This window comes from Coloeus monedula (assembly GCF_965178545.1).
Source record: "Coloeus monedula genome assembly, chromosome: Z".
Lineage (NCBI taxonomy): Eukaryota > Metazoa > Chordata > Aves > Passeriformes > Corvidae > Coloeus > Coloeus monedula.
Genome location: NC_138822.1, coordinates 60,144,230 through 60,168,367, shown reverse-complemented (window position 1 = coordinate 60,168,367; position 24,138 = coordinate 60,144,230).

Here is a 24,138-nt window from a genome sequence, read left to right as displayed (position 1 = left end):
CCAGGCAAAAGCACATTTTGTCTCAAACATTCTGATTGTTATGACAGGAAAAATGTGATCAGAAGAGAGAGGCCTAGAGGTGGGGCAGTGCTGTCCTGAGCCATTTCCTGCTCTGCCTGGAGACGAGCTCAGTCCCCACCCTCAGCTCACTCCTGGGACAAGAGCTGAAAGGGCTGGCTCTGCATGCATGACAAAACCGCATGAAAAATCTATGGTACATAAGAGGCTGCGCCATGCTAGCTGTAAAAGAGAGCAGATTGGGCCCTCTGTTTTTTTCCTCCCTTTATCTTTTGTTTTCTTTGTCTGACAGCCCCAGCTCCAGACCATCCAGGAGGACCAAAACAGGATCAAGACAGGCTCTATGAACTGGTGATATCCTCTGTTCTCTCACTTTCTTTTCTGCCTTTATTTCTCTGGCCCCTCACTCTGCTGGGCACAGCGCTGCTGTCCTGTTCTCCTCCATACTCAGTCCTGAAGTCTGCTGTGGGAGTGGGGAGCTTGTGGCCGTGTGTTGTGGCTTGTGAGGCAATGTCACGTGAAAAGGGGAGATTTCCTCGACCCTTGGTGTCAGATTTGTCTGTCAGCACCTCAGAGACTCTTGTGCCCCTCCAGTCTGTCAGTGCTGCGTTACAGGGGCCCTTCACTGAACAGCCCTGCTGGGTTGGAGGGTTTTTCAGTGACTTTTTCAGGGACACACCCCAACAGCACCAGGGAGACCCCTGAGGAAGGCTCTCCCCACTTTATCCGAGTCTGTTCCCCACTGCTGGCGACGGCCAGCGCCCGGAAGGACTCCCACGGACAGTTCATGGAATAACACTCTCCTTTAATATAGAATTGTGACAGGCTGAGGTCCAAGGAGCATCACTGACAGTACCTGACTGCAAAAACCTGTTCAAAGCGATGCACAGACAAGCTTTACATCCCAGTAAAAGTACTCAGCACGCAGAGAGTTCTCACCCACAGGTGTCCCTCCAGGGGAGAAGGCAGGTTCAGCCCGCTGACTGATCCCAGAAGTTACCATGAGATCTTCCCTAACTTTCCCCCATTCTTGACCTATTTTTATACTATATATTCACATTTAGGTGGGGTTTGAGTGACTCAGGTCATGCATACCCTTGTTGCTGATGGTATAAATTTCTCTCCCCTGGCTCTCAGACAGAGCCAATGAACCACAGAGCAGGTGCCCAGTGAGGGGTGGTCGGACCCTGGGGCGGTAACGCTGGGATGGAGGGGCATGTTAATGTCACAGTTAGGCTACAATGAGCCCAGTTCATCCAGCGAGAGCGATTCCACCACGGCTGCTGGCTCACAGCAGGACATCTCCTCCTCTCTCTCGTGGCTGGCAGGTGCTGTGGGGTTTATCAGCTGCAAAGAACCATCGAATTCCCCTCCCTGCGAGGATTCCAACAGAGCCTGGCCACCCACCCTCTGTTCCATCCCCCTCAGCAGGTGCTGTGGGTGCAGATTTTGGGTGTGGCAATCCCTGTGGGATAGGTCTTGAGCGTTCCAGCCACATTCCATCCAGCCACAGCAGCCGCACTTTATCTTATAATTTCTGTACTGTTACAACTTCTGTTAGGATATAACTTTTCAGTTTCCTCTGATTTTACCCTCAGCCATCTTTCCACAGCCAGCACTTCTGAAAATTTCCTTGTGAAGAGTTGAGAGCTGGTTGAACTGCTCTGTACAAAACTAAGGGCTTGTTAGCCAACAAGTCTAAAGAGTGGTCTGGCTGCTGGAGTTAAGGTGACTGTAAAATAAAAGCACAAGAGTTCCCCGACAAGTGTAAGGTGTCTTTGTGCAGTCAGATGAGAATTCATAATGAACATCATGCCCCATTCCAGTGGGTTGTGACACCTTCCCAGTGTTGGACTGGATGATCCCTAAAGGTCCCTTCCAGCCCAAAGTTTTATGTGGTTCTGTGATTTTATGAACTGGAAATGTGCACAGAAAATGGAGAGAATGAGTTATAACTCAGCAAGTCAAAAGTGTTCACACTTCTAAGACTTTCTTCCCATCTTTCCAACCTTTATTTCTGCTACCACTCTTCCCCATGCTCTCCACATAGAGAAAAGTCAAACTGTAATTGTGTCATTGAGGAAATGCAATGAAGATTTAAAGCCTGCACATTGTGCATATTTTTTTTTTTTCAGTTTAACCATGAAAGGATCTATGTACAGTAACAGAAATATGCATTTTAAGATGATGCAGTGCACATACTCTCATGTATTAAGCTATAGAAATGCATGTCATACATGTTAAATGTATACCAGTGTATGGAAGGATGGAAACCTTGCCTGCTCTTTGTCCTGGAGTTCCTTAAGGATGAGTGGGTTCTTCCGCAAGGCATATTCTAGTTGTGCCCTTGGCATTGCTGTGCTAGCCTGCCAGTGCCACAGATTTAGCAAATATTGCACTCCTAATGAAAGCATTTGTCTTCACAGGAGCTGTCAGACATAAACCACACAAAATAAGTGTGTGAGGCAGACCAAAAAATCAAAATAAAACTTAAAAAAGCAGAAGTGCAGTGAAAATTAGAAAAGGCAATCTGCTTGGAAGAGCTGCACCTTGGCTTATTCATGTTCTATTTTAACATTTTGACATGCCACCCCAGGCATCCTGATTTATCTGAAACAATTCAGTAAATCTTTGCTTGTTCCCTATTTCCCTGTCAAAACGTAGGAAACAACAAAGATTAAGTACGTGCATTGAGCTCAGCTATTGTCTGCCTCAACAGTCTTCTTTTTGTTTCTCTCATTCTTGCAGAAAGCATTCTTAATTAAGGAAAAAAATATTGTATCCTGAAACAATAGTTCACTCATTGTTTTCTGTTTTCCAGATGTCTTTTCAGGTTTATTGTGTGGAGACTGCCAACTCCGTGTGTTCATGGAAGGTGGTATCAAAAAGCTTTACTAAGATTATTTTTGTTAATCATTCTATTTGGAAGGAATGAAAATTTGTCTACACAAGTGTGTGTTTTCTTTCGCCATTCCTCCTACTCATTTGACATTTTGTAAAACTGTTTTTGCAGTTACCCAGGATTGCAGATTTTATGCAACACAGCTGCTAAATATCAAGGGGCACATGAAGTCATGTTGATCTAATGAAGATGGTGCTGCAAAGGCTACAACAGAAAAGCTTGAGAAGTAATAAAGCCCCTAATTATCAGTCTCTCCAAAATGCATTGTTAGAAGTTTTCTTTCAATATTTTGTATTTGTACAAAACTAAGCCCAAAGAAAATGTTTCTCCTGCTTATCCCTCCTGGTGGCTAATTCTGAAACACGTAACTTAGCAGACTCTGCCTCAAATGGCAAACTAAATTAAGACCCTGACTCAGGAAAACAAATTTGCATATGTTTAATACTATGGAAAAGAGGAAACTGTTTAGTCTTGTGGGTTCAATTGAGTGGATGGAGTCAGGAGAAGAAATTACTTCTTAGCTGGAGTTCTTTAATTTGCAATAACTGGAAATTCTGGTTTAGAAGCTCCTGAGGGTGAACAAGTTCAGGACTTTTTTTTTTTTTTTTTCAAAACAAAGCAGTCTGTCCAACTGTTAATAGGGAGGAAAAAACCCCAAACAAATTCAGTGTGTTTTCCCTTGCCAATTATTTTGCAATTTTTAGAAGAGTTTACATTTACACTCAATAGCATCCTTTGAGTCTCTGTTATTAAAGACCATGAAGTTTCCAGAATCCCATGACTGACGTTGGTTCTACACTCCATGCCATCAGGATAACAGATGCTTTAATTCCATACATGTGTTAAATAGAAAACAGAGAGAAGAATTGACATAATCTAGTTATGCTCTTCTTATATACTCCTTTTTATTTTTTTTTCCTCCCTAAATGACTTGGATCATTTTTCTCTCCACTATCATGGGTCTCTTGGGCAATACAGCATTAAGATGAAGTTTGATGGACTGAACAGAGAAGATGAAGTGTCGTCCTGGAAACAGACAAGAGACAGAAAAACAACTCAGAAAAAAAATCTTATTTTTATTGTGTGGCAGTGAAATTTATATTGAAGTCTTTTAATAAAACCTCATCTGAGTCAAAGCAGTCACCAAGGGCATATAGCAAAGCGAGTCAGAGGGGAAATGGGTTGCAGAAATGCTGAGGGAGTGAAAGAAAAGAATGTGGGAGTTAAAAATGTGGAAATCCCATTCATCAGCAGCTAAGCAAACTTACAGTATTTAGAGATTTGACTTCCATGATAAATACATGGAAGAGGATTTCAATCCCTTCTGTCCCCACCTCACCAGCTTTCATGTTGCTGCCTAAATTTGCTTCCCATTCTTTTCTCAAGTGCTCCAAAGAAGCGCAAACCCTCTTGCAGAGATGATTTTCCATGAAAAATAGATTCTCAAGGCAGGAACAGGTGGCTGTTGGTAATTATTGATGTGAAGTAAATAAGAGGGACAACACACCAGGATTGCATTAAAGAATGCAGTTTCTTGGCAACTGAGCATAAGAAGCAGTTTGTGGAGTACAATGGCACAACAACAGAAGTGCAAAGGACTGGGAAGCAGTGAGAGAATAACATAAGGTAGAAGCAACAATAACAAGAAGATGAGGACAAGCTGGGGACAGTTAGGAGGAGTGGGAGTGGTTCAGAGCTGCATGTGTGTGGCAGCTGCTGTGTGCTGTTAACTTCTTTCTCAGCAACATCAGCCGTACCACTGCTTTGTTCTGTGGGTTCCCAAAAAGACATCGAGTCATAATTCTCGCTGCCATTCTGGAGTAAAAATTAGCGAAGTCCTTAAAGCAACTAGAAGCTGCCATTAGAAGTGAAATCCTAAAATTAATTTGCTGCCCTTGTCTTCATACCTTCTAAAAGCTTTTTCGTGGCAGTGAGAGGGCAAAGGCACTGATTGGTCTTCCTGGGAAGAAAGGATTAAAAGATATGGGAAAAATTGTAATGTTTTAGCATGACATTTAATGTTGTCATGCTAAAACAGATCTGTGGTGCAGACAAAGAGAGACAGCTGTTTGCCCAGTCAAGGTTGGCCACCAAGGGTGTAGGAATCGGGAATTCTCAGACACCTTCCTGGCTCTGCAATAACAGTGACGTGCAGCGGTCACTCAGTGGATGCTGCTATTGCTAACATATGCATAAAAAGTCCATACATTTGTTGTAGATCATTTCCTGGGAGAGGCAAAATAATTTCATGGAGTTAGTTATTATGTGCAGATCTATTTTTTTGGGGGGGTTGGTATGAGTTAGTGACTGAGTAGCAAAACAAACTTGCAATTCCTTTATGAATCCCACAAGCCAGACTTTTCATTTTCTCTTAAAGGCAGGGCAGCCAAATGAAACTCTGAAATGTACTCTGTGTAAGCAAGTAGCAGAGAGTAACAGGAATACATTTCTCCCTAAGGTTGTCTTTAAGGTCTCAACTACTATTTTACAGAATATCATCAGTATTAGTCTGTCTTACTCTCTTTGGTCTTACACAACTACTGAAAGGGTTGGGCTGTCACAAAAACCCTTCATCTTCTACATGAACATCAAATCTACCCAGAACTATACACATCCAGATTTTTTTTTTTTTTGGGTTATGTCAGTCACTACCAGCATTAATCATAATTTATTGAAGGGTGTCATGTGGCCAAGGGAACAGGAAATCAGTGAATTACAGCCCAATAACCAGATCTTTCAGGGTGATACAGTTTCTCTGCAAATGGCAAATTCAGTATAGTATGTGCCTACAAAATCTTATCTATAAGAAGCCTAGGAGCCTTCCTTTCCAGGATGGGTTTTTGGAGGTATAAATGAGGAGGCCACAGTTTGTAATTTTGCCCTATTACTATCTGATATTAATAGCAGTGGGGATCTCTTAGCTCTGCCTTCTTGTATTCAGTCTCTTTCATAGCAGCAGGTGAGAGACAATTTCTGATATAGAAATAGATTGTCCCAGGAGCTTGGCCTGATTTGTAAGTCACTGATATTTTGGCTTTCCCTCAGTAGAGGTGGTGATTTGTTCCTAAACCCACCGTGGCTCTGTGTTTACTTATTTTACTGTCATGAAACTGCTGGTGTTGTGCCTGCACTGGAGGTGTGCTGCAAATTCAGTGTAGGTGGGCCAAAGAATCTGCTACAGTGACACAGAACTCTTCTCCTTGGGAAAAAAATTGGCATTGGAAATCCTACTGCAGGTATCAGCAGGGGTCAGGGAGTCTCTGTGAAAGATGAAGGTAATGGAGAAAGATCCAGGAACCAGACAACCTGGGAAGAGGAGCCAATCCTGGAAAAGCCTGACTTCAACTGTCATTTAAAAAACACTGTTGTATTGTGAGAAAAGTTTTAATACTAGTTCTCAGCACTTTTTCATCAAGTTAATTTCATCATCTGTTGGACAAAAATTATAAAATTAGTGGAAAATTTAGGTCTCTTTTCTGTTATTTTGGCTCCTTATCAGTTTTAAATCTGATGTATTTTCCCACTAATTTCATTGCGTGTCTTCTACTGTTAGTATTAGTCTTAGTCTGCTGCTTCAATATATTTTATTGCCCATTATGTCTTTTCACTAATCATTAATCACTTCACAAAACTAACCACAACTAATTACCTCAAAGAGCCTTCTATCTATATTTGAAGGCTGTTTGTTATTCCACAGCTCACTTGGATCACCTGGGATCAACCCGTTTTTTGCCTTTCCTTTAGAGAGAATCTTACAAAAGCAGTGATTCCATTAGAGCAAAGTACAATTAATATACTTAAAACCAGGCTGCCATGCAGGTTCTCCTGTAGAAATGACATGAGCAATGCTATCCTGGAGTATTTTCAGGATTTTCTTCTGAAGTGATGCTTTTGACACTTAAGTCTTTCAGATTCTGCTCTCTAAAAGGGAACTCTCTTCACAAAGCCGGAGTTTTCTAAGGCTGTCCCTTGAGTGCCCAGGTTAATGACTGTGATGTATTTAATAGCCACAAGAAATACAGGAGTGGACTATCCATATCTGATCAGGCTGGCACTGTTAAGAGGTTTTCCTTGCCTATTACCTTGTCTGTTTCACCCCTTTTGTCTCACTTTCCACCAATTCTACCTTTCTTATCTCATGAAAGATGTAAATGTTGGAGCTTCCAGAGGCCCTGTGTGGCCCATCCCCCACCTGGTCTAGAGCCCATGGTGTTTAACCTGTCAGTCTGTGGCTGTAAAGCCTCCTTTGCCTCCAGAGAAGCCCTTCTGTGCATCCAGGTATGAAACTCCTGGTGCCTCTCTGAGAAGAAAAAAAGCCACATCGTTCTTTTCTCCAGTGCCTCCTTAGAACTCATTGCTTGTGATGCCAAAAAAACCACTTAGGGCTTCTGAAGACTTATCTTTTGTAATTCAAGACAAATTACAATTGTAATTTTGTAATGTAAGACCACATTTGAGCAAGCCAGGACACTTTTTTCTCTGTCACTTTGAAGGTATGTGCTCTCCACTTCTACCCATCAGCTCATCAATTCCTTCTGATCCCAGCTGTACCTACTGTCCTTTAAGTGATGATGAAAGTGCTTCTACCTTTTTTCTGCCCACAACATCTGATGTATTGGAGCCTTTTGCATAGCACCAACTCCTGTAACAAATCTGTCACATGCATATGCAGCTTTTTCAGAAGCTTGTAAGTAACATTTTCCTAAGTAAACCAAAAGTCAGGTCTCTAATCTGGCCACTAGCATCTGTGTTTTAATTTCTGGGTGCAGAAATCATTCTGAATTTTATTTGTTTGTCTAAAGTTATTTTGGGGGTTTTGGGTTGGTTTTTTTTACTCTGTTGGAAATCTTTTGTTTCAGTTTTAGCCCATAACTATTTCTGTGTAGTATCACACCAATGTATGTGAGTTCACAATGAAGGAAATAAAAATGAGAGAGAAAAACAACATCCTGTTCAAGTTTTCAAAGCTTATATGCAAAGGTGACAATCCCTCTCTCTTTCCATATTTCTTTTAAGCCCTTTCTAATATGAAAGGTTGCAATATAATTAGTGTAATGGTAGCTGTAAAACATCAGGAATCTTTGTCATATCCTTAAGATTAGCACAACTCACTGTACAGTTTTTCTAGCCATGATACTTGGAGAGCAGCACAACAGAGATTTATGAGGTGGTCTACATAAGGGTTAGAGCTGTATTTGCAGTTTGTCATATCAGAGATGAGGGGTGTTAACAAAGTATTTTTATTACAACTGTTGATTTTTTCAAGATTTCTTAACAAAAAAAAATCCCAACAAACCTTTAAAAAATTATTTTTATTTTTATTTTTATTTTTATTTTTATTTCTATTTTTATTTTTATTTTTATTTTTATTTTTATTTTTATTTTTATTTTTATTTTTATTTTTATTTTTATTTTTCTTGTGAATAGCTTTGGTATTTCTCTCTCTCTCTCTGTAGATTTTATTTTCTAGCCGAATATTGTTCTTCTAGGGCTTTTGGTTTGTTTGGGTTTTTTCCCCTTTGATTTCAGCAACTATTGGAACAATATGTATTTTTCCAGGATGCGGTACGAACGTGCAGCAGATGATATAAAGTACACAAGTCTTGTGATTCATTTTTAAGAGGAAAGTACATTATTCTTGCGTGAAATGAAACTTTTAACTCCCCATTTCCTGAGCTATATAAGACATTCTCCCTTCTCTCCCTCTGCCTTTATTCCTGTCACATACTTCCAGGGAGAGTAGGAAGAATTGGGACGGAGTTTTATTACACTGCAATACTCTCACAACCTCATTCTCATGTGCATCATGGCAGAGAGCACATCCAGGGTGTCTGTGAGTGTTTTTTTGAGTGCATTATGTCTCTGTAACCCATCCTTTAGCCCTCAGGGTTAAGAGGAACCTTAATGTATCCTGTCTGTACTTATCCATAGGCAGCCTCTGAAAATCAAAGGTCCACCAAGGAGTACTTTCTTTCTGAGTCTTCCAGCTGGTGCTCTGTCCTCAGTCTCTGCAGTATGAAAAAAAACAGCTAAAGTTCTTGTTGGGAAGTGTTGGTGTTCAAAAAAACACAAAATATTTTGTAAATGAAACCAGTAAGGATTTTGGGGTAGACACATATAGATATACTGACATTCCTTTCAACACTGCAGTCTTTACCATGGAGCTGGAAATCAAGGGCTGTGTCTAGATTAGGAAATTCAGTATATTTGGAAACATCTTTGCCCAATGTCATGAACAGGCACAGCAGAGACCACAGCTGATCATCATGAACTCTCGTTGTTTCCAGAACAAGATTTTTTAAGAAAATTTCCAGTTAGTAAAGATTCTTGGAGTTTTGTTGCTGCTGTATCATGCCCAGGAATTACAGAGGGACCTGGTGGTCAGCAGAGGCCAAAGCTGTGCCAGGGACTGACCTCGTGAAATGCTGGCATAGCCAACTGGTCCTCTTTGTCCAGGAATGGTCCCAGCCAGCAATAAGTGTACTAATGAGGATGTAAACCTAGTTTATGAAAAGATGGCCACCACATTAAACACCTTAGATGTCCTTTATGATAAGTGCTCTGACTTGTAGTCATAGATGACATGCACATTTATATCTGGGGTTTTTTACTGAAAACATTAAAGATCTTATACAAATGTCATTCGTTCAGGTTTACCTGAAACTTTTCTGTGTCCCATCAATGGAAAAAGTTAGAAAGGCAGATGAAGGTGTCTGTCTGCTGTCCTAGATATGACAGGTTGGATTCCTGCTTTAGACTAATCTGAGATCGCTGAGAAAATATGTTTCCTGCTACTTCTCATTTGAGAAGGCAATTCATTGAATTGCTTTAAGACTCACTTTGCACACACAGTAATTGACCTACTCGAGATCTCAAGACAATGAATTTGAATTGCTTGAGGACCTGGGTTTCGAGTTCTTCGAAAATACTTGTGGCAGGCAGGGTCTGTGCTGTGGGAGAGAGATTTTGGTTCACCTTGCAGACCCTGGATGTTCATGGGGCTGCTCATTTTCCTGAGTCCCACGATTCTCCTCCACAGACCCTGAGCTGGTTTTACACAAGGAAGTCTATTTCCAGGTGTAACTGGGAAATCTTCTGTAACAGAGGAGAAGATGACCAAATTAATGGGCTGGATTTGGAGTGCACCAGCTCTGCAGTTTACCTCTGCTGCAAAGGTTTCTTAGAAGAGTCACTGTAACATAGCAACATCCACCCATGGTTCCTCTGTTTCAGTCTCGTGTTGTTCTTACTAAATATCTCAATTCCCTAACGAAAGAAGTGTGTGGCATTTGGCAGCTGTGGGACCACTAGTCTTCCCCAAAGAATGTAGCTGGGTTTTGTAGATATTAGTCTAACATCCTGAAATGTTTAGCACTGTTGCTGTCCCTTCTGGTTTCTCTTGGGCAGTTTTTTCAGAAACCCCTGAGTGGTTCAGGGTGATTCCTTCTGTTGGGTGGTTCAGGAAATCTGCAGTAAAGTGTGGGGAGGTGTTCCATATTAAATTTGCCATAGTAATCCACAGCAATATCTGAGGGTGTTGACATACTCTGCATGTTCAAGGGGCTGCCTGAGGAGTTGTCAGCTGTAGCAGCTCCTGTCCTCATCTCTTCTAACACCTAAATTGTTATGGATGTACCAATATCAGTATGTGGGATGGCTGTATAGGTGAATATGTATGTGCACACATAAATACAAATGCATATCCTCAATGATATTTAAAGCAGCTTTCTGTGTATCCTCTCTTTCCAATAGAAAGCAAAAATATAAAGCCCCCGAGGTTGTCTCTGCTGCTGACTCTGTGCATGTTAATGGGGGGGGAGATTCACAAACTCGGTTATTTCCTGCAATATGGAGATGAACTATCCTGTACTGATTTATCTCCCATCTGTTAAAGAGCCCCAAACCAGCTGACTTCCTAAAGATTGGCAGCATTCTCAGGGAATATACAGGAACTTCACAGTTGACAGCAAAAATAAAATAAATTATGTTTTCCTGGAGATGATGACAGACACAATGTCTCAGTTTAGTTCGTAGCATAAGTTACAACTCCTCGTGTTTGAATAGAATAATTTTGAGAAAATTTAGTCTCTCTTGCAAATTTTTAACCTCATCTCTACTGATTTTTTTTTAAGTTGCTCAGTTATCTAACAGAAAAGATGAGCACACACAGGTAGCCACAGCTACTTTTAGAACCAGCTCAAGCATGTCCTTCCTGCTGGTGCCCCAGAAATAACAGGGCTAATCTTGCTGTGAGTGGTGTTTTATCACCTTTGCCATTTCAGCCTTGGAATAACCTGCTGCTTTTTATTTTAGATTAAATCCCATGGATATCATGGGCCTTGCGCTGGGAAGCAGAAGGTCTGGTCAAGTGTCAAATAATGTAAATCAGCCCGGGTCTGTTGTCTGGTTGGAAAAGTCTTTTGAACCAAATCAGGCATTTGCAGAAAATAGCATAAAAGGAGAGAGAAAAAATAACTCAGGAAGAAAGACGTAAAACAAAAAATATTATTAGGGTTTTCCCAGTTATACATAACCTTAACTTTTTAAGTATATTTTCAATTAGTTTCTATTAAAACTATTTCTGGCTTTCGGAGAAACTTGGGTTTGAGTGCTTTATAAAGAGGAATATTTTTCAGCTGTAGCTGAAAGTTTAAATAGGCTTTTTTCAGTGCTCTGACAAATTGACTTTCTAAATGGTGGTGAAAAAGGCATTTACATGACACTGACATTCATATTGTGAGGAGAAAGGAATGAATGAATCAACAGGAAGAACGTGATGAAGTGAGACTAAAATTGAACTATTTGCCTGTGCACTTTCTCCCACAGTTATATTTGACACAAACTTCTTAAATCTTGCATCTTTTCTGGATTTTACCCAGAATTTCTTGGTCTGTAGTGATCCAGCAGAACACTGTTCATTTATTTATTTTGCTTATCTGGGATGTATGGGGCCATTAGTAAAGTTATACTGCTGTGGGGAATTTGGAATCCTGGCCTGGATTTTAACCTAAATAAGGAAAAGAAAGGTTAGAGATTGGTGGGAGGAGGGAAAGTCTCTGTGCTTGCCTCTGCCATCATTGTGTTAATACAAAGAGCATTTCCTTTATTCATTAACACCTATGAATGAATGAAACACCCTTTGGGGAGGTGCTGTAGATAATGAAAACCTCACAAAGTGCAGGTGGGGAGTGCGTGTGTGAAATGTTTGTTCATCCTCCTCACTGCTGATGCCTGTGAGCAGAGTCTCTCTCCAAAGGAGGGCAGTGGAATCTCCTCTGTAAATTAAATTTCTCTGAGTGCAGGAGCAGCTGCACACAGGCAGCTTTTGGGAGGTGCTTGGGGCTGGAGCAGGTGACAATAAACAGTGGGGTGGAGGGGAAACTCATTGCCCTTCTTCAGCACCCTGAGACGTGATGGATTATCCCATCTTCCTCTTATCAAAATATAACACTTTTTGCAAGATCTTATTACTAAAATGAGACAACACTTATTCTGCCTTCTGACAGGTCTTAACAGCAGACTCTTTCTGAATGCCAGGTTCATTTTGACTCATGTCATATCTATATAATTTTAATCTTATCTGCCTCTGCAGAATAGCTGAGGAGACAGCTGCAAATTCAATGAGAGGTTCATCAGGAAAACAGACATAATATACTTGAGGTTTTTTCCAAGGCATATTGTAAAAAATAAACAACCCAACCCAAAAGCTAGCATTTAATAGTAATACCAGTCACAGTTGAATAAAATAAATTTATTTTTATTTTATAGACAAAATTTAACTATATTTGTCATCTTCTCCGATTCTATATTTTGAAAGAAAAAGACTGTTGGTGAAATAAAAGTTCTAGACCTAATATTCTGTTCAAGTGACAGAAATTTCAACATGGAAAACAATGCAAGTTGTAATTTCTTCCCTACACAATGTTTAATACATTTAAATAGACACAATTATAGCTACATTCTTGTGAAAGTCAACTAAAAGAGGTTAAAATGCCACACATTGTAGCTGTGATAAATGAGGACAGTGTTTCAAATGGTCTGGTTAGGTATTATTTGTCACAGTTGTGTTCATCTGCACACAAATGAACACACACCCTGTTAGAAACTAAGCTGATTTTAAGATCCACCAGCTTGTGAAAGACTTTCAGTGGCTCAAGCCTGGATTTTCCCTTACCCATTACTCAAAAGCTTTTCTTGCCACACTCTTCCCCAATACTTAATGGGTTTGTAGCTGCTTGTGTCTCTGTGATTTGTCCCTGGCAGAAGAGCTACCTGTGGTTATACCAAGGACACAGCTTCCTCATCACTGACAGCTTTGCCAGAGGAAATGTCCTTGTCCACATCGCTTTTTCCCACCAGCCTGGTTCTTCTCAGACCTCTGTCAAATCCAGCAGCTGAAAAATTGCCCCGTTTACAGGACATTGCAGATCACTCTGAGTAGCAGACCACCTCTGTCAGACAGGAACTTTTCTTACAATACAATGTGTTTTTTTCCAGGGAAAACATTCCTGGGCCTTTACCTGTCTTGCAGACCAGATTTCATAAGCTATGCAGTGAACTGGTGGGCAATGTGGGAAGTTCAACTGTACCAGTGAAATTTTGTTTACTTTTTTGTGCTTTCTGTGTATGTGTTATCTTTTGCCAAGGATTTCAATGTTTGTCTCCACATCCTCACAATTTGCTACAGTAATGGGTACTACAGTAACCCACCACAGCTGCCTTAAATAGCTTTTTAAACCTTAAATGTTTTCTAAAGATTGTCCTCAGTACAAATATTTTAATAGAAGTAATTTTGATCCTCTGTCCCCTCTCCCCGCCTGAAAAAGGCAAAGGCAGTGGAGCATCTGGAAATGTCGGCAAAGATCACCTGTGTGAATGAGGGTAGGATCCCTGCCTGGTGTACTTCAAAACCTCCACACAAACCCTAAATTGTGGCAGCAGTGCCCCCAGCAGGCTCGGGATGGCCTGGGGAGAGGGAAAGGGAAAAGGAAAGGAAGAGGAAGAGGAAGAAGGGGAAGAGAAGAGGTGAAGAAAAGGAACTGGAAAATGAAAAGGAGGAAGAAAAGGAAAAGGGAAGAGGAAAAGGAAAAGAACAGTGAGAATGAGAAGGAGAAGGAGATGGGGAAGGGAAAAGGGAAGGGGAGGGAAGGGGAAAGGGGAAAGAAATGGGAAGTGGGAAATGGGAAATGGGGAGGGGATATCCTGAATTGAAAATAACATCCAGGATCTCAGGGAAATGAGAACAATTTATGATTGCAAAGGATGCTAAATTTGTCAGCAAGTCAGAGCTTGGAAGCCACAGTTTCCTCCACTGCTGGGACATCCCTCCCTTCGCTGTGTCCCCTGTGTGCCACGGGAAGGTTCAGGTGTCACAGATCCTCACCCACAAAGTGTGGCTGAGAAGCCACCTCACAAAGAAAGATGTTCAGAAATACTGTTCAGAAACCCTAACAAAGCATGCACATGATGACATTTCCATTTAAATGAGCAGAGGGAACAAGGAACACTTAAATATGAAGTCATAAACAGTTCCAATGCAGTGAAACAGGTTTTCATTGTAATCTCACTACTTTTGGCACAGTAATTGCATATTAAAGCAAGATAAAAATTGTGAATTTAAACCAAGTGTATTTTATAAAATTGACTTCATTGTCAATGTTCTTCTGGAATGATGCTGAAGGTGGAAGATGTTCTTATAATTTGTTAACTTTCTCTTTATTTTAGAGGCTGAAATTCTTTTAAAATAAGATTCTTCTAATAACTGTAATTTTATTTGCAATGTCCTGTCTCAAACTGTGGTTGTTTTATCTGCATTTTGATTAGCTAAAAGGAGAACAGGCAAGTAGTGGGTGAGTCAAGGTCAGAGAGAATCTGGGGGGGGCTTCAAGAGCTGTGTTTTCAGACTGAATTTGCCTATTGGAACAGCCTTTCCCCCCATGAATGAGAGAGGAGAAGATGCAAGCACATCAAGAAAAAGTTTGAATCTCCATTTCTTCTTCTTTTTTTCCTTATTAAAATGGAAATCAAAAATTAGCTGAACTGCCAATTTGCACTTTTTTAGGAGTTTTGATGTTTGAAAGATGCTGCTCTCTGCTCAGAAGAGGCAAAGAGCTCCATCCTGAACTGACTCAGGTGCTTCCCTCGACACTGCTGGTAAATGATGCAGCCCAGCAGGACTTTGCTCATGAAGCATGATGTGCTCAAGGCTTTTCATCTGTTGGACTTCAGTAATTATACAGCCTGTGTGAGCTCATCTTTCCTACAGTTCTTCAGATCATCACATTTACAGAGAAATTCACCAGGATTTTTCAAACTCTCAGACCCAAGGACAAAAATGATCCCTTTTCTGTAGCTTTACAAGCTGTAATTTTTTTTAATTACCTGATGTCCAGTGCAGACAAGTCCCAGCCATACTCCTAAGACACACCTGGCCCACACTTAGTGGTCCACACCACAAGGAGACAGTGAAGCTCCAGCGATTGACACTGATGGGCTGGTCTGACTCAACCATGCTTCCCCTTTGTCAAAAATTCAGATGAAAAAATCAGGTCTGAAAGATTAACACTGAAGTGCACTAGGTCATGGATTCAGAGAGTTCTGGGGTTATGCATTTTTACGCTTAAGAGTCAGAAAGGTAAAGGGTGAAAGTTTGCTGAGACAAAACTAGAAGAGTCAGAGTTCTGCAGGGTAATTTTGCAGGCTACATTTTGTAAGTCAAACCATTTATCTTCTTTTTCTACTTTAAAATCTACATAAATGACTGGATTACTGGATGCAAAATCAATTTTTAAAACAAAGATTCATGGATTCTGCTAAGTTAATTAAAAAACATTTGTCCCTTACAATAACTGCAGCATGTTATATTTTTTCAGCACCATCCATATTTGTTTTGCCTTAGCTCTAGAAATATGAGTTAATTAAAATGCCTGGGGTGTTTAATTTACTGCAGTGTGCTGGATCCAGACCTATGAGTTTAATCAAAGGTCTCTCTCCATCAGAAAAGATAAAGGGCTTTATTGGATACATGAGGTCTTATGGTTGGTTGGGTTTTTTCAAAGCCCTATTGTGGGATGGGACAATAGGGAATAAATGAGACTCTGCACACTGAAAGATCTGAGGAAGCACCACACAGGTGCTTGTCACTGACCCTTAGAGGTTAACATCACTTTGTTTGTCAGTGCAACGACCTTGGGCATGGCCTCCCCCCAGTGAGACAATTTTCCTGTCCCTGCTGTTTCAATCACATGGCTGTGATGTGCTAAGGGCACACAGAAGTGTGATAAACTCTTATTCTTAATAATTTACAGCTGAAATGAGCAAGAAGGACAAGAGTGACAGGGAAAGAGAGGTTGAAAGACCTCCCAGTGCAATTCCATGCCCAAGCTGGAAATGCAGTTCATCTTCAGTCTAAGTACCTTGATCCAGTCAAAAAGAAACCTGACTGTTTCTCAAGATTGCTGGAAAGCTAAAAATTAAGGTGTTTTGACAGATTGATGGCTGGAAAATCCAGTGAGGGTTATTCATTACAAAGATACTACCTTTGGCTCCATGTCCTTGCATCAATTTGTGTAAAGTGGGTGGTTAGCAGAGATAAAACAATGTCCCACCTTGTGCTTGTACCCTTCCCTGGGCATGTGCCATTGACTGTTGTTGGAGGCTGTCCCTGGACTCCACAGCTGAGCGTGCCTGGAGGTCATCTGTACCCTGCAGGGCACAGACTCAGAGAACAATTCAGGTCAGAAGGGAGATCTGGCTTTTGGTGCTTCAGGGTCATCTTCCAAGTTAGATTCAACTTTTAAATCAGATCTGGGTGCTCAGGGTCACACCATTCACACTTTGAACCCCTCCAAGGATGGGGATATCACAGTGTTGCTTGTCCCTGGTCCAGGAGGTTGGACACTCTCATTGTGAAAATCTCTTCTATTCTCTGCTCAGAGATTCTCCTGCTGTTGCATCTTCTGTGTAGAGCTTTGGAGTTTGGGGCTTTTGTTTTCATCATTTTTTATTCAGGGTTTTGTTTGGTGAGTTGAGGTTTTTTGTGGTTGGTGGTTTTGGGGTTGGTTTTTTTTTTTTTTTTTTGGTTTGGTTTTTTTTGTTTTGTTTTGTTTTGTTTTTTTTTTATTTTTTTTCCCTGTGTGAAACTTCAAATCAAAAGAAACAAGTAAGCAAAAGCTAAAAAAGAAGCAGGTGTAAACACCTACTTTGAGTAGGCTGCACTTTCTCAGTAGGAAATAGGTCCTAAAAAACCCTTCAGCAGACACAAAATCATTGTATCAAGCTTAGATCATTAATTCCACTTTATAGGGGATGAAATTGTTTTATTCCACTTCAATACCCCTTTTACAGCCTCTGAAATGCTTTATAAAAGAAGCATAAAGCTGAATCTCACTTATTAGTTATCTTTTCCTATATGAAGGAATCCTTCCTCTCTTTCTGCATACATTAAAAGGCTTATTTCTTCAGAGTGCCTTCAGCACTGGGCATCCCTTAAGAACCAAGAGAAATTTTTACCAAGGTTCCTCTTGTTAAAAAGAAGGCAGCACTTGGTACATTTTCTGGGCAACAAACCCCTTCCAAAGCAGGATGGATTTTTATCTTTCCCCCTGGGACACGCTCCTGTAGGAGTTGACACCACTTAGAGGGAGTTGCTGGTTTTCCTGAGGAGAAAATACACAATCCTTGTATGAACACATCTAACTTGGTGTTCTTTCTTTGGCAGTACACCTGTGTGTGCCACTGGCAAGGGGAGAGGATGCTCCAGGAGAGGGGGGAGCTTCTGTTCATCCACGCCATCTTTGTTGTTGTTTTTGTGCCTCATAATGAGCAAATCTCACACCGGACAAGTCTCACAACATTTCCTGTACATGAGTGCCCAGGGAATGCCAAGATCACTGGTCAGATCTGTTTTCACCTCAGTGTTCATGTTTTCTTGTCTGCTTTTTGCACGTACAAATGAGATTGAAGAGCAAGAACGGAGGGGAAATATGAATTAAAACTGCACAGAGCGTGTCCTACAGATAGAAAACACCTGGGAGGTAAGGCAAATAAACTTGTTCCTTACTCCTAGCTAAAGATAAGGAATAAACCTTGGAGTATCCAGCTGCCACTGGTATCACTTCTACCATGTTCTGTGTGAATTTTACAGCAAAAACTAATTTCACAAAATTTTTAGCTTGAAGAAATATGAAGACAGAAAAAGAAGGCGAAGACCAGGGGTGGTGCTGAATCCCAGACATTCAGTAACAGTCTGCAGTGCAAAGTCGCTAAAGAAGCTACAACTTTCTGCTCTTACTCTTCATTTTTTCATCTCTAAAGCAGAGCCTTCAACACATGCATTTGAAAAGCTCTGACACATGGCACAAGCAGTATTTTCCTCTAGGAGTGAAAACGAACCTCACAGGATACACATGAGCTACAGCTTTTGATCAGCTGCTGCTGGAAAACATTTATATACTACAGAGCTGAATTTGCAAGGCACAGACCGAGTTTTTGTCACAGGCTGGTGATACACTCAGCCAAAGGAGAGTCAGAGAAGCACAGAGCTATTCACAGGCATACCCACATTTAAAAATATTCCCTGCTGGCTTGAATTGCTTCTTTCCTGAAGTCTCCATGCTATTATACCAAACTAGCTTGAATGACATCCACAGAGGAGCATCCTAAAGCAGCTAAATTTCATCTCACTGCACTGACCATCTGTTTTAAATATTTAGTTGATTAACAGCCAACATAATTTGATGAGGTTGTATTTTGAACCATCTCCTTAAAGACAATGGAATAAATGTATTTGAAGAACTAATTGTTTCAGTCAGTCATAGGAAATGAAGAGCAGGTTTGAGAATTAAATATTTTTCCTTTGCTTCCTTTTTTAATTCTCTGAGAAATGTTAGACATGATACCTTCATAGAATTTCTTTACTCCTCCTCAAATGAAGCCATAGATTTTTTTTTTTTAATGAAACATGGGAATTTGTTTTCTGCCTTCATTCAGCACATGTTGGGGAAAGTTTATCAGACTTGCAAACATCTGTCATTTATTTACCCTGAAAGATGGTTTGTGTTCCCAGTAAGAGAAAACTTTGGGCCTTGACGTTTCAACAAGAAATTACAATTGTTTTCTGTAACACCTTTCACTTTCTTTTGAATGAAGATTGAATTCCCTGGGCCAATTCAATGGCAAACACACTCCTCCAAAGCTTTAATTCTGTGTTTTCCTTATTAAAATTGTTTCAACAATCCCCAGATCATCTCTGTGGAGGGACCAGGCAGCTGCAAGGCAAGGGGAGGTGACAGACTTGGAGGGGAATTCTCCCTCCTACTCCAGTGATGCTCCTTCCAGAAATCATCAGGCCCCCTGTTCAAAAGCTTGTTCAAAAGAATACCACCTTCCACTCTGAAAATGTCTCTTTCATCACATTTCTACTGGAATAAAAGGACACTTTAATAGAAATGGCAACAGCAGTGTTGGTTTAGTAATGATAACATGGGTGAACTACACCACAGAATAATTGCTTAGTCAGGTCCTAATACTTAGGGCATGTATTGGCACACTGAAGTAATCTCTGGGGATCTCTTCTCAGGCACTAGAAAATCATTTTTATGACCAAAATCACACCTTACAAGTGTAAATTAGATGTAGCTAATGCTGCCAGTTTCTGTTTTCCTATTCTATTGAGAATTCAGCACATAAAATCACATTGCCAAATGGTTTATGGTACTCCAGGTGCAGTTGTAGTGGTCAGGAAGAAAACCCTGGCATGCAAGAAAGGTAGAGAGTGAATTATTGGGCCTTCTGTTTTATTGGTTAAAAGCATTTGTTTCAGGAATTAAAATATGCAAATATATTGATTGTAGTCCATATATTGACCTTTTTTTTTCTTTTCGATGGAAAAGAGAAAATAGGGGCTGTAGAGAAGGGCCGAGTGACCAAAAGCCTTTCTCATGTTTAGAATTGTTACCCTTAAGAAAAATTGGATTTCTACCCACCAAAAAAAAAGTATCTCTCAAAAAGAAGTGAGATGAAAGGCTGTATAACCTAGCTCAAATTATTGGCAATTACCATGGCACTGGAAAATCATAGCTTTATTTTATAAATTTGTTTATGATTGTTATCACAAAATAAAAACCAAGAGACAAAGAGATAAGAAATGCAGGAGGATGAGGTTGTAATTGGGTTGTCCTAACTTACAGTTTCTCAAGTGAGTAATTTGGCTGTAGCTAAATAAAGAATGCACTGTTTTTAAAGCGAGGAAGGCCCTTTGTGTTTCTTACAGCTCAGGAACATTACACAGTAAACACTTTCAGATGGACAAAATAATCCATACGAGCTATAAGGATGCAACTTCGACAGTAAAATGAGATGTGGGTCCAGAAGAATGCAGGTTTCCACGGCATGATTTTTGTGTTCCCATCCCTGAGAATGCTCAAGCTTGTTTCTCAAGTTCATGAATATAAGTTTAAGGTCCATTAAATATCTAAAGATTTTTCTGGATTGCACCATGAAACCAGCAGGCATCTTGAGGCAGCACTTCCAGCCTTGGCATTTTACTCTTTCCAGAGCTGTTCACCTTAGTAAACACAGAAATGCAGGAAATGCTTCCAAAAGTTTGCTTTTTTTTTTTTTTTTTTTTTTTTTTTTTTTTTTGTGGTTTATGCTTTACTTATTAAAGCAAACACTACATCCAGATGAGAGAAAATATAACACCCAGGCTAAGAATGTGAAATTTACTTATTGGTTATGGGAGGCCTTTATGGGAAATTGATTTGAGAATCCCAAAAATCACCACTGAGATGTAAAGATTTCATTGCAATTGTTATTGCTCATTTAAAGTGATCTTGAATTCAAGTATTTATACTCAAAGAAAGCCAGAGATCGGATGATAAGAAAGTAGTCTGAAGGAAAGGTGTGAAAGCAATGCAATGGAAGAAACATAGATGGAATGCCTTAGGCAGGAAATGCAAGAATCAGGGTGGCAGTGAAAGATGAGTGCAGTGGAAGATAATCTGGGTTTGTGCAGTTTTGGAAATATAACAACTTAGTTGCATTTTTTTGCTGTCATATTTATTTATTGACACTGCAGTAATCGGTTCACAGTGGTAAGAGCTGAGGACACTCAGGACTGGCAGGAGACATTCATCAAGTGGTGGAGGATGCTGCCTGGAGAGGGTTTTCTCTGACAAAGAGTTTTTCTACAGTTCCCAGCCATAAATCTTTACCCTGGGAAAAGAGGCTGGATCTCACTACATCCGGCAGATTATTTGCCACTACTTTTTCACAGCTGCTCTGATTTTGAGCTGTCCTGCCTCAAACTGGAGCTTTTGAAGTCTCACTGGGGGGCTGTGCTTTTGCTGCCATGACGCACCAGTTGGTTCATGCCACTTGTCCCCCAGTCTGTCACAAGTCAGGGCGTAGCAGGGGTGACTGACTCAGTGGAGGAATGCTATTCCATCACCAGGATCAGAACTGGCTCTGTGACAGGAGGGGCTTCAATTCCTGTAACAGATATTCAGACACAGCAGGCGCAGCTAAAAGGATGCAACTGGTTAAAGTCTTGGGAATTCCTCACCTGAATCTTAAGACTCAGCCTTGGGCATCAGTGGCCAAGCCTTGCAAAGATGGGGAATGTCTTTTACCATAGAGAAGCAATTACTTCTGCTGTTTATTTTTGTAGGATTTCATTTCCATTTTAAAAGTTCTTCATCAATAGGTATTTTCATTGTGCATTGCCAGTATTTAGAGGGCAAAAGAGGGATACTAGAATTAAGAAACTTTTTTTTTTGTTGTTGTTGTTATTGTTGTTGACATTGAAGACAATTTACTTTGACAGTAAGTATTCTTACAATTAATTGTAGATTAAGATCCCTTCACTTAGAGGTGTGACTATTTAAGCAGTTTTTCATTCTATGAAATCTGTCATCTGAACTGTAAATCCTTTTACTTAACTAACTCTGCTTTTATTAACATTCAGGTTATGAATGTATAAAGGGAAAAAACTTCCTGAGATGAATTTTCTCCCTCCTTTGCCCTGACTTCTTAGTTTTCAGTCTGGGAAGAAAATTAAAATATACAAAAATACTGTTGCCTGTATTCTCCTTTAAAAAAATGTCCTGGTTATTTCACACCAGAATACAAACACCTTGTCTTTTTCAGTGAGTGTACTCTAATAGAATCTTCTCTGCATGCAATACATGGTCAGAGCCACAGAAATCACTGAAAATGTTTGTTTCAAGCTCACTTTATAAAATGAGCTATCTGGAGCAGTATTTCAGTTCAAATTAGGTTGTGTCAGATAGGACAGACTTTCTTAACTTCAAGGGTTTTTTTCCAGAGTATTTCTTTTGTATTAATAAAGACTTGGAATATTTCTCACAATTCAGAAATGCCTAAAAATTGGTGGATACCTGCGGGTAGAAGTGTTTGAGGCCTGTAAGGTTTGAGTTGCTGCCAGGGAAGGAGGGAGCTGTTAGCAAGATCTCTTTCTAAGTGAATTTCCTGTGGCTCCTGTTGGCAGCTGTCCACTGCTGATCACTTGCTCATTGGAATTAATACAGATGGTACTTCCCCTGCACAGTGCTTGGAGTAGGGCTCTGCTCTGTGCCAGAGGAACTGAAAGAAGGCTTTGTTCTGCCAAATCCCCTTCGTGAGCTTTCCCTGGAATTTCTGTCACACACGTGTGTGTGAAAGAAACAAGAAAAACATGTTTTTCTCATGTATGAGAGCTGTGGTTGAGTCAGGACTGGACCAAAGTGGTTTGACCCCTCAGTTTTCTTGGGTTAGAGATAATTAAAGAAGCTGGAGAAGGTCTGGTGAGCTAATTGTAAGAGACAGCTTATAAATTTGAGCTGGCAAAGTCATGCCTTTTAACTGTTGTCCTTCTGTTCATTCAGTTTATGACTTCTTCTGGTTGCTTTTTAAGCATTTGTAGATTCATATTCAGTGGTTTCAATAAAATAAAGTGACTCTGGGATAGCTCATGTTGTGATTGATGAGTAAATGAAGTTATGACCTCACTAAATTCAGAGATGTGGCAAAACACTTTTACACAGTAAATGATGCAGTTAATTGCTATTTTATGTAAGAATGCAATTAAAGGGGGTTGAGAACAATGGGAAATAGGGTGATGACTTGTTTACAAGGTTGGATATAAGGACTGTAGCATAAAGAACCAGAGTGAAAATGGCTGAACTGTATTAGAAGAATAGATTTTATATTGTTACACAGAATAAATCAGACTCTAACTGTGATACCAGTGCAAGCCAGTGTGGTCTTGCCATAACAAATGGTGGCAGATGGGAACATACATTATGTAAGATTTACAAATGAACGCTTTCTGGCTTGTCTCCATCCTCACAAGATTTTTAATGCTCTGATAAAAACACTCAGCCAACAGACACAAGTTCTTCTTACCAGTGTGCCTTGCCAGTGGGGAAAAACAGGACATTATCATATTCAGACTTGAAAACTTAAGTCTTGTTTCAATGATTTTAAGGCTCTCTGTAGACTAATAGTAATCAAGCTCATCAAATTCCACACTGATGTGTTGGATGCTCAGAAATTTCTTTTTCAAATAGCCATTTACTCCATGCACGAAGCTGTGTAGGTTGTGTATCTTTCAGGTTCATCAGTCTTTGAAGGAATGGGAATTACTAAGGCCGCTCAATCGATCATTCCTGGTTATTTGTATCATTAGAAGATTCTGCTGTCTCATGCTGGCACAATTCCATTCTTTTCAAGGGTGATCTGGAAGCTGAAAGTAGTGCCCCATGTCTGAAAAAAAAGAGCTAGGAATGGGACTGGAACAATCTGTCTAGTGATAAAGGCAATCTGGCTGAAATGCCCCCAATAATCAAATGTTTCTGGTTGTCTATTGTGAGTGCAAGAACAATGAAAAAGTTATTTATCTTTATCCTGTGCCAGTTCCTCAATTTTTACATTTTTGAGGGAGCCATCACAAAGGTGCTGCCGGTAAATGTGGTGACAATGAAGGATCTGTCTGGGAACCCTGACAGTTAAGGTCATTGGAAACTTCATGATGGGGCACAATTGGCAGGACAAAGAACCCTGGATGTGTGCAGAGCTAAAAACTGGATAACAAACTGACCTTCCAGGAAGTCAGGAGTCAGCAACAACTATTCCAGGAGCTGCAGTGTCTGCACAAAAGTATAAAAGTAACTCACTAAGTAACCCACAGTCTCCTCAAAATGAACTTTGTTGATTGT